This window comes from Bos grunniens, chromosome 10 (genome assembly GCF_055505025.1).
Source record: "Bos grunniens cultivar Pamir isolate PY7600 chromosome 10, Bosgru_T2T1.0, whole genome shotgun sequence".
Classification (NCBI taxonomy): domain Eukaryota; kingdom Metazoa; phylum Chordata; class Mammalia; order Artiodactyla; family Bovidae; genus Bos; species Bos grunniens.
Window position 1 is genome coordinate 12,060,103 of NC_141174.1, and position 12,104 is coordinate 12,072,206.

The 12,104-nt window shown below is 42.0% G+C and overlaps 1 long non-coding RNA gene across 2 annotated transcripts in view; it reads right to left on the reverse strand.

Moving 5' to 3' along the window:
• Window positions 1–599: 599 nt before the first annotated feature.
• LOC147363922 (uncharacterized) overlaps window positions 600–12,104 on the reverse strand; it is a 114,361-nt gene continuing 102,856 nt past the window's right edge. Inside the window, exon 4 of one of the 2 annotated variants that reach the window (XR_015133924.1) lies at window positions 600–819. This is a non-coding gene — a long non-coding RNA (uncharacterized LOC147363922). The remainder of the gene's footprint in view (window positions 820–12,104) is intronic. The other variant, XR_015133925.1, reaches the window with a different exon arrangement.

A 12,104-nucleotide genomic window follows, 5' to 3' on the forward strand; every position in this document is an offset into this window, starting at 1 on the left:
AACTGTGTCTCTATTCCTGCCCTGCAGATAAGCTCAACAATACCATTTTTCTAGATTCCATGTGTATGTGTTTTCAGTCATGTCTGACTCTTTGCAGTGCCATGGACTGTAGCCCACCAGGCTCCTCTATTCATGGAATTTTCCAGCAAGAATACTGGAGCAGGTTGTCATGTCCTACTGCAATGGATCTTGCCAAGCTGGAGACTGAACCAGAGACTCTTGCGTCTCCTGAATTGGCAGGCAAATTCTTTACCTCTGGTGCCACCTATGTGTTAATATATTTGTTTTTCTCTGACTTACTTCACTCTTTATGTCAGGTTCTAGGTTCATCACATCACAGGACCCAATTTGGCTCCTTTTTATAACAATATTCCATTGTGTATATGGAAGGGAGGTTAATCTCCATTTCATGTCACTGTCACAGGCTCTAGGCAGAACAAGGCTGCATTTCGGGGAGCTTTGCTGCTGCTCCCTGGACAAGAGGAAGTGGAACACAGAGTATTGTATACTGGCTCTTAGAGGCGTCCTTACAAATATGACACACAGCATTTCCATTCACTTTTTTTTTTTTTTTTTTTTTGGCCAACGCAAGTAACTTGATCACGTCCAGCTCTCTGTAGACAGGGGAAGTGCCAGAAAGAGAAGACCTGGAAAAACTGTTGGACAGCACCCATAGTTGATCTGACTCTAGAAGCTTTGTTTACTCACGAGCTCCTCAGATGGCTGACCTCTAGCTCTCTGAGCAGTACACGTGATTTCCCAGTGCCAGCTCACTTTCTGTGTCTTCCTCCAGCAATTTCACTGTGGAGTCTGTAATCTCTGTAACAGAGGGAAAGAACTTCCTTAATGGTTCACTTAGACTTCTGTTTGCTCTCCATAAGTGTACGTAAGAGTGGGTGCTAAGTCACTTCAGTCAAGTCTGACTCTTTGCTACGCTATGGACTGTAGCCCGCCAGGCTCCTCTGTCCATGGGATTCTCCAGGCAAGAATGCTGGAGTGGATTGCCATTCCCTTCTCCAAGTAATAATTTCACTTACTTCATTAGGCTGATCCCAATGGTTCTAAATGCTTTAGTGTCTAAAATGTTGTTTAGGTTTTTGATCTAAAAGCCATTGCTTATCTCACTTCTCATCACTCTGTGACTTAGCCCACAGGAGATTTTGTTACAAAAGCAGAGGACAAAGTCATGCCACAGAACGACTGAGTGTGTTTGTTCTTTGTTAGACATACCACTCTTTTTGCTTGTCTTTGTGTGCTTGTTTTTAGCAATTGCTCCAGCATTTACAACATGCATCTTTAATCTGCTACAGTTGACTTGCAAACACCATTTCACTATAACATAAGAACCCTGAGGGGCTTCTGGTTAGCTTCTTAACTGGTGGTCCTGTGGTTAAGATCTGGTGCTCCCAAGGCAAGGAGCCCGGGTTTGATCCCTGGTCAGGGAACTAGATCCGGCATGCTACAGCAAAGATCAAAGGTCCTGAGTGCCACAACTAACCTGACACAGCCAAATACATAAACAAACATTAAAAAAAGAGAAAACCTTGAGTGAAGTAAGTCAGACACAGAAAGACAAACACCAAACAATGTCACTTATACGTGGAATCTAAAAAATGGGTACAAATGAACTTTTTACAAAACAGAAGTAGAGTCACAGAGGTAGAAAACAAACTTACGGTTCCCAGGGGAATGTGGGGATCAATAAGCCGGGAGATAGGGATTGACATATAAACACTACCATATGTGAAACAGATAACTGAAAAGAACCTGCTGTACAGCATAGGGAACTCGACTCAATACTCTGTGATGGCCTATATGGGAAAAGAATCCAAGAAAGAGTGGCCACACGTATACATGTATGACTGATTCACTTCACTGTACCCCTGAAACTAACACAACATTGCCAACCAACTCCACTCCGTAACAACTACAAAAAAGAAGCAGCATATTTCCATTTCCTTCTCCCTCTACAACTTGTACTATTGTTGTAAAACACTTTAATTTTATGTATTATAGATGATACCTTTCATGATCATTTTTGCTGTAAAAAAATCAATAGCTTTTAAAGAAAGCTAAACATGAGATTTAAAAGCCTTTGATACTTGCCATATGTTTGTAATTTACCACACCTTTTATTCAGTCTTTTTTTTTTCCCCTAAGATCCAAAATCCCATCTGAAATCATTTTTCCTTCAACCTGACAAACTTCCATATCATATCTTAACATCGAGGTTGGCTGGCAACAAGTTCTCTCTGCTTTTGTTTGTCTGAATATGTCTTTAGCATGCCTTCATGTTTAAAGATGTTATTGCAGCTTTCAGAATGCCAATTTGATAGGTTTTTTCACTACTCCGAAGGTCGTTTTTCATTTTGTTTTGGCTTGTCTCATTTCTTTGGAGATGTCTGTAGTAATTCTTTTCTTCATTCCTCTCTAGGTACCATGTCTTTCTTCCCTCTGGCAGACTTAAAATTTCCTTATCATGGTTTTCGGGAATTTGTTTATGATGTTCTTTGGTCTCATCTTATGCGTCGTGTGTGTGTGTGCATGCAGGCATCTGTATTAGTGCTTATGTGGTTATTTCCTGTTTGGGTATCATTGTAGATTTTGTAAATTTGGAGGCATTATTTCTTCCTAACCCTCTCGTAGTTTCCCTATCCTTCTGTGATACCATAAACACATATGCTAGACCACTTGATGGGGCTTCGCTGGTGGCTCAGATGATAAAGAATCTGCCTACAATGTAGGAGACCCAAGTTTGATCCCTGGGTCGGGAAGATTCCCTGGAGAAGGAAATGACAACCCACTCCAGTATTCTTGCCTGGGGAATTCCACTGGACAAAGGAGTCTGATGGGCTATAGTCCATGGGGTCACAAAGAGTTGGATAAGACTGAGTGACTACCACATACACACACACAGACCACTTTGTACTGTCCTATTGTCACAAAGACTATAGTTATTAGTCTTTTCTTTCTGCATTTCCGTTTGGGTTGCTTCTGCTGCAGTGTCTTCAGGCTCACTAATTTTTACTGATGCAGTAATCTAATCTGCTGGTAATCCCATCCACTGAATTTTTCACTTCAGACACTGTATTTTTCATCTTGAGAATTTCCTCTTGGAACTTTCTGATATCTTTCCTTTCCCTTCACATTGTATTCATATTCTTTAACTCAGACACAGTGAGCACATTCATAATAGCAGCTTTACATCCCCCTTCTGATACTTTTTTTTTATTTCTGTCAGTTTTGGATCTGTTTATATTGACTGATTTTTCATTTGGTTTTTGGTCACATTTTACCTCACTTTATATAGTTAATAATTTTATGTTTGAATGTTAGACACTCTAAATTTAATGTTATTTGGGATCTTTTGTGTGTGTCTTCCTACAAAGAGTGTTGGAGAATGGTTTGGAAGGCTCCAAAAGTTACTTGCTGCTGCTGCTAAGTCGCATCAGTTGTGTCCGACTCTGTGCGACCCCAGACAGCAGCCCACCAGGCTCCACCGTCCACAGGATTCTCCAGGCAAGAACACTGGGGTGGATTGCCATTTCCTTCTCCATCAAAAGTTACTTACAGATTGTTATTTCTGTTTAGTCTCTAAGTCCTGTCCGATACTTTTGCAATTCCATGGACTGCCAGCTTCCTCTGTCCATGGGATTTCCCAGGCAAGAATACTGGAGTAGGTTGCCATTTCCTCCTCCAGGGGATCTTCCCAACCCAGGGATCAAACCCTGATCTCTTGTGTCTCCTTCATTGCCAGCAGATACTTTACCACTGAGCCATCAGGAAAGTCCTTACTGTAGTATGAAGTGGAGTGAAGTGAAGTTGCTCAGTCATGTCCAGCTCTTTGCGACCCCATGGACCATAGCCTACCAGGCTCCTCCGTCCCTGGGAGTCTCCAGGGAGGAATACCAGAATGGGTTGCCATTTCCTTCTCCAGATCTTTCCAACCCAGGGATCGAACCCGGGTCTCCCGTATTGCAGGCAGACGCTTTAGTTTTATCCTATTACTGCATGCCCCGCTTCTGCTGATTGGAACTCAAATGTTTCTCATCCTTGTTCGAGCTCTGGTATTGTTCTGCTTTGTTGTTGTTGCTGTTGTTCAGTCGCCCAGTCAAGTCCAACTCTTTGCGACCCCATGGACTGCAGCACAACAGGCTTCCCTGTCCTTAACTATTTCCCGGATTTTGTGCAAATTCACATCCATTGAGTTGGTGATGCCATCCAACCATCTCATCCTCTGTTGTCATCTTCTCCTTTGCCTTCAATCTTTCCCAGCATCAGGGTCTTTCCAATGAGTTGGCTCTTTGCATCAAGTGACCAAAGTATTGGAGCTTCGGCATCAGTCCTTCCAATGAAATTTTAGGGTTGATTTCCTTTACGGCTGACTGGTTTGATCTTCTGGCTGTCCAAGAGACTCTCAAAAGTCTTGTCCAGAACCACAGTTCAAAGGCATCAATTCTTCAGCTTTAATTATGAGGCAATTTCAAAATCATTTATATTCTTTCAATATATAAACATATGGATCAAACATAGGCTGACAGATTTTTGGGTAATAATTTTTGATAAATGGCAACTTCTGGAAGAATGGGGTGGAAAATGGACAATGGAGCAGAAAGGGCTAGACAGAGACAGCGGGCTGCTCCATGGCAGACCATCAATATAAATTGTTAGACACCTAATTATTTAATTTTTTTTAAATTAATGACTTGCAAGAAGATTTACAGGTGTTTGAAATGAAATAATTTTGGCTTGCAAAATAGAAAACATTAAAGGGGGAGAAAGATCTAATGCTAGGCCTATAAAGGGTAGCAAAACTCAAACCCATGAAAAGCAGAAACACTGAAGAGACACACTGCAACCATCATCAATTTATAAATGAGTCTGTAAAGCATCAGCCAGTTTAAAAATTTGAAGACTTCTATTCTATTATTGGGCTTTCCTGGTGGCTCAAACAGTAAAAAATCTGCCTGCAATGCAAGAGACCTGGGTCTTGATCCCTGAGTCAGGAAGATCCCCTGGAGAAAGGAATGGCAACCCACTCCAGTATTCTTGCCTGAAGAATTCCATGGACAGAGGAGCCTGTTGGGCTATACAGTCCCTGGGGTGCAAAGAGTTGGACATGACTAAGTGACTTTCATCCATACACACACATTCTATTACTGCCCTGAAGATAGATGTTTCCAGTCATGAAGTGAAATGTTCTTAGAGGTTTTGCTGTTTGTTTTTTCATAGTAATAAGTGATGGATATATCAGCAAGAACTGAAATAAGTGTGTTTGGTTTAGTTCAATTCAGTCACTCAGTCATGTCCAATTCTTTGTAACCCCATGGACTGCAGCACGCCAGGCCTCCCTGTCCATCACCAACTCCTGGAGTTTACTCAAACTCATGTGCATTGAGTCGGTGATGCCATCCAACCATCTCATCCTCCTCTGTCCCCTTCTCCTCCTGCCTTCAATCTTTCCCAGCATCAGGGTCTTTTCAAGTGAGTCAGTTTTTTGCATCAGGTGGCCAAAGTACTGGAGTTTCAGCTTCAGCATCAGTCCTTCCAATGAATATTTAGGACTGATTTCCTTTAGGATGGACTGGTTGGATCTCCTTGCAGTCCAAGGGACTCTCAAGGGTCTTCTCCAAAACCACAGTTCAAAAGCATCAATTCTTTGGCATTCAGCTTTCTTTAGAGTCCAACTCTCTCACATCCATACATGACTACTGGAAAAACCATAGCCTTGACTAGACGGGCCTTTGTTGACAAGTAATGTCTCTGCTTTTTAATATGCTGTCTAGGTTGGTCATAACGTTTCTTCCAAAGAGCAAGCGTCTTTTAATTTCATGGCTGCCATCACCATCTGCAGGGATTTTGGAGCCCAGAAAAATAAAGTCTGACACTGTTTCCTCTGTTTCCCCATCTATTTGCCAGGATGAAACCAGATGCTATGACTTTAATTTTTTGAATGTTGAGTTTTCAGCCAGCTTTTTCACTCTCCTCTTTCACCTTTCTCAAAAAGCTCTTTAGTTCCTCTTCCTTTCTGCCATAAGGGTGGTGTCATCTGCATATCTGAGGTGACTGATATTTCTCCCGGCAATCTTGATTCCAGCTTGTGCTTCCTCCAGCCCAGCATTTCTCATGATGTACTCTGCATATAAGTTAAATAAGCAGGGTGATAATATATAGCCTTGACATACTCCTTTCCCTATTTGGAACCAGTCTGTTGTTCCATGTCCACTTCTAACTGTTGCTTCCTGACTTGTATACAGATTTCTCAAGAGGCATGTCAAGTGGTCTGGTATTCCTATCTCTTTATGAATTTTCCACAGTTTATTGTGATCCACACAGTCAAAGGCTTGGCATATTCAATAAAGCAGAAGTAGATATTTTTCTGGAACTCTCTTGCTTTTTTGATGATCCAACTGATGTTGGCAATTTGATCTCTGGTTCATCTGCCTTTTCTAAAGCCAGCTTGAACATCTGGAAGTTCATGGTTCACGTACTATTGAAGCCTAGCTTGGAGAACTTTGAGCATTACTTTACTAGTGCGTGAGATGAGTGCAATTGTGTGGTAGTTTGAGCATTCTTTGGCAATGCCTTTCTTTGGGACCGGAATGAAAACTGACCTTTTTCAGTCTTGTGGCCACTGCTGAGTTTTCCAAATTTGCTGGCATATTGAGTGCAGCACTTTGACAGCATCATCTTTTAGGATTTGAAATAGCTCAATTTGAACATCACCTCCACTAGCTTTGTTCATAGTGATGCTTCCTAAGGCCCACTTGACTTTGCATTCCAGAATGTCTGGCTCTAGTTTGGCGATCATACCATCATGTTCATGACCATTATCTGGGTCATGAACATCTTTTTTGTATAGTTCTTCTGTGTATTCTTGCCACCTATTCTTAATATCTTACGCTTTTGTTAGGTCCATACAATTTCTGTCCTTTATCATGCTCATCTTTGCATGAAATATTCCCTTGGTATCTCTAATTTTCTTGAAGAGATCTCTAGATTTTCCCATTCTATTGTTTTCCTGTATTTCTTGCCTGCTGCAGGGCTGGGGACACTGAGTGTAGCAGTGCATGCATGGGACCTTTTGAAGGAGGTCGCCATCATCTTCATTACTTCTGCCATAGTTTGGCCCCAGGTAAATAACAGAGAGGGAACACAGTGCCACCCATCAGAAAAAAATTGGATTAAAGATTTACTGAACCCATCAGATTTACCACCCATCAGAACAAGAACCAGCTTCCCCCTCTGTCAGTCTCTCCCATCAGGAAGCTTCCATAAGCTTCTTACTCTTCTCCATCAGAGGACAGACAGACTGAAAACCACAATCACAGGAAACTAACCAATCTGATCACACGGACCACAGCCTTGTTTAACTCAATGAAACTATGAGCCATGCCACGTAGGGCCACCCAAGACGGACGGGTCATGATGGAGAGTTCTGACAAAATGTGGTCCACTGAAGAAGGGAATGGCAAACCACTTCAGTATTCTTGCCTGGAGAACCCCATGAACAGTATGAAAAAGTGAAAAGATAGGACACTGAAAGATGAACTCCCCAGGTCGGTAGGTGCCCAATATGCTACTGGAGATCAGTGGAGAAATAACTCCAAAAAGAATGAAGAAATATGCGTGAGTGTATATATATATATATTTCAGTTCTTCAAATTTAAATTTAGAATTTTCAGACATTATAAACTTTCTTAAAAAGAATAAAGTTTCTTTAGCTAGACCAATCTGAGAAGGCAATGGCACCCCACTCCAGTACTCTTGCCTGGAAAATCCCATTGGCGGAGGAGCCTGGTAGACTGCAGTCCATGGGGTCACTAGAGTCAGACACGACTGAGTGACTTCACTTTCATGCATTGGAGAAGGAAATGGCAACCCACTCCAGTGTTCTTGCCTGGAGAATCCCAGGGACAGGGGAGTCTGGTGGGCTGCTGTCTCTGGGGTCACACAGAGTCAGACATGACTGAAGTGACTTAGCAGCAGCAGCAGCAGCAGCAGCTAGACCAATATTTATTCAACACTGAACCTCCCCATACTTGTCTAGGTGAGAACGCTGTGTATTCCTTCCTCCTTTCCGGTGAACGTGGCTGAGACCATGAGACTTACTGGACAACTCCAGCTCATACTGGCTCTCCCAGCTTGAACTCAGAATATTCATACAGTCCAAAATAAAATTTGCTTAGAATCAACTAGTCCTTATGGTCATCAAATCAACATTTAATACCACACTTCCTTGGAGTAGTTGAATTACCAGTTCCCCTAGGACCAGCTCTGTTTTTACTACCTCTCTTGCTAGGCACAGAGGCCAGTAAAATTTTACCTGATGGTTTACCAAATCTCTCAAAATGAACTTAGAGAGAAGAATATCTAGTTTCAAGAAATACTTCCACTGATTGTCTATTTAATCTTGGTCTTCCATGACTTTGTACTCACTTCATGCATGCATGTAAGCTATGTCGCTTCGTCTATGTCCTACTCTTTTCTACAGTATGGACTGTAGCCACCAGACTCCTCTGTCCATGGGACTCTCCAGGCAAGAATACTGGAGTGGGTTGCCATCCTCCAGGGGATCTTCCCAACCCAGGGATGGAGCCCAAATCTCTTGTATCTCCTGCATTGGCAAGTAGGTTCTTTACCACTAGCGCCGTTGGGAAGCTGTATTTCACAGACTTAGGTTTATGGTGGGCAACGAGGACCCTGAACATATTTAAATGTCAGTTCAAATACCTTTAGGGACCAGGTATGTAATGAGGCAAGCATTTGAGCCTATGACAAAAGGAAAACGGAGTCTGTGGAATATCCAGTAAGTTTCATTCTTACAATAAGTCTCATGAAATAAAAATAGTTTATTAACCTCCTTTTATGGGTGGGAAGACTGAGGCAGAGAGAGAATAAATAGCTTACCCAAGGCACAAAGCTAGTTATGATTAAAGCTAAATTCAATCCAGGCTGTCTAGCACCAGGATCCATGCTCTGGGTAGCCAGAGGTATAGTTTGGCAAACCAAGTAGCAGGAGGTCTACAAGCTGAATGTTGCAGAAACAGAAAATAACTTTAAAGAGTTAAATGGTCTGGGTCACAGTAAAGGAAATAAGAAAGAGATGTTAATAGCAAATCTCACCCCTTTTCTCCATCAGGAAATGTTCACATCCTTTTTGATAGATGAGGGGTCAGTGCTCACGTGAGGCCAGGTCAGGGCTTATAAAAACAGATTCCCAGTGGGGGCTCGTGACAGGACAAAGGCGTGTGTGTGCAATGGTGCAGCGATGCTCACAAACCATCCAGAGGAGCTCAAGGAGATGAGGACTGTCTATTCTGTCAAACCTCTCCAGAATCCAGCAGAGAGCTCAGGAAACATGTTAACAGGAAATGCCAACGTGAAAATACTGAGGTTGAAATCGAGGCAGACACAAGGAAACCATCCATTTAGAGATGACTTTTAAGACAGGAGAAAGGATAACAAATGATTTTGACTTCCTGAAGTCTTACAGTGTTCTTAAATACCTATTAAGCGTGAATGATATTAATTAATCTCTTCATTAGAGATAATAGAGTACACTGCTTGAATGCATTTGGTAAAATGCCCATGAGCAATTCCTACTGTATCGCTCCTCAGTTTTCATGCTCCTTCTTTTTTCCATTGTATTCCTTTGAAGTTCCCCCCACAATAGGCTTTCCAGCATACCTCAAATTTTAGAGAGCAGAGATGTGGACATAAGACTGTTCTGAATTTTCTCTCTGGCTTACAGGCTGTAGTTGGAAAAAAAAAGTAGTGATACAAGTTTCCTACACATGAGGGATTGGGTTAGTACTGGTCTGGATAGGAGATGCATGGTCTTCTACAAACCTATTCTAATGGTAAATACTTTACAATCCTAATCCTGGAATTTGAGAAGGAAGCTTATTAATATGTTTCAATCACAGTAAGCACCTTTGATGAAAGGTAGTATATTGTAGTAATTCTCAACAATGTTTTCCTCCTCTGCAAATTTCCCTGGGGACGCTCTGTCGGTTAGATGGCAAAAAATCTTTCTGCCTTTTCCTCTTTTATCCCTGCTTTCTGATCAAGCTGATTGCAGACTCAGTCAGCTTGTTATACCTGTTGGCCAATAGGAAGAAGGGGAAGAAAGAAAAATATTTCTAGTTATCTGCTGGGATTCAATGCTAAATCATATGGTTCCTGAGCTTTATCTGAAGGGTGTATATGTGAATGTCTTGCTGCTAACTTGGGTCTGCGTAACTGCAATTTGGGGCTGGCAACAGTCGAATGGGAAACAGCTTTCACAGCTGAGTGGCTTTTTAATTTTCCTCAGTAAAACATGTACTGGTATTAGGAGGGCTCTGCTGGTAATCATGGTTGGCTGCATTATGGGCCACCTTGGCTGGTAATTCTCCTGTGTTTCCAAGTGCTTGTGCATCCTAAGACCACGTAAGCATCAGGAGACAGGGGCTGGTCTTCAGTTGATGCAATACAAATGCTCTGATGTCTGGGAGCTTTGATGAAATGGAAAGGTATGCCAGAATTGTCAAAGCATCTGGGCTGAGTGCTTTGGGCCTCTGAGGAGATTCTCTATCCTAATAGGCAATGGGCCAGATTTGAAAAAGAAGCCAACTTGCTTGGGAATGAAAACACCTGTTTCCTCACTCCTTGATTCTCAGGAAGCTCTCCATGGATGGGATTGATCACATCTCCATTCATTCCCTTTTGCCCCATGTCGGAGCAGCACACCCTTGTCTTTGGAAAGCTACCCATTGCAAATCTGCTCTTTAGACTGGCTCTCTTCCATTCCCTGCCTTTGGATAGCTCAAGATTGTTTTTTTTTTCTCCTAATTCTCAGCTGAACAAAAACTTTTAGCAATAAACAAAGTGTTAACCCTTCTGTACTGGAGGGCCACATGCCCTATTTTTATTACAATATCTTTATATAAGGGATAATTTTTTTTTTTTTTACCCTGAATGTGACTAGTATTATTTAGTCTATGGAAAGGTTTTTATTATTAGCTTCCTACTCTCCTTATTCCAGCTCCAACCTTATTCTGCCTTTCTTAACTCCAGTTATCACTATTTGATTAACCGCATAGCTATTGAGTCAGTCCATAGCCATGCCCTCTGCCTAGCCATGGGCATCATCAGTCATCTTTTCATATTTGATTGTTTATTTATTCAAAAAGTATTTATTGTTGTGCCTGCTAGCCACAGGCAGTAGGGCTCAGTCTCTTATTTCAACGTCTAATAAAGAAGACAAATGTGAACAAAGTACGGCTACAAGAAAGCATATTTGAGTCAGAGGTCAACCCCGGAAAAGTAAGAGTTTAAAGATAATCCATTATCTTCAGGCTAGAGTGCATGACTAAAGTGCTGAACTAATTACATAGGATATGTAAATCTAAATTAGGTTATTTCCTGAGATCATGTATTACTGGACAGCACTAAGTACATTAATTCAACAAACATTTTAGCACATCTCTCTGCTAAGCACTGAGCCTAAAGACCTTATGGAAACCAAGCTGATGCCATCTGTCCTCTGCCTCGGGGAGGTCACAGTCTAGTGAGTGAAAGAGCGAACCAGCATTTTATTCATGTTGGGGAAGTGCCATGAGACAGGAGTAGCAGCAGGGCCTGGGTACCCAGACGTGGACACTCAACCCACCTGGGAGGTGGCAAGTTTTGAAAGAAGGTTTTTCTTCTTTAGGTTTGGGCTTTATTCAAGTGGAAAAGGAGAAAGACATGGCAAACAGAGGAAAGAGCGTGTGCAAAGAGTCAAGACCAGAAAAGCAGCATGGCTTTCCACATAGAAATAAACCAACGATATTACTCACTGAGCTTTTTGAGAACTCGATTGTGCTTTCAAAGCACCCGTGATGCATGATAAAATTTAACCTGCATTTTGATTGAAAAAAGAAGAGACAGGTATTGTTTCATCAGTTAAGGGGAAGCAAGAGAAATTTGCTGTCAGAAAGAGCAGTGTCTGCCCTGGGGCTTGGCTTTCATATTGCCACTGGGATGGCTCTGCTGGGGGTGCTGAGTCTTTTCTCTGAGTTGAGAGCTTCACCCTGGACTTTGTCAGGGCTGGCCTTGAACCTGCGAGGGTAGAGACA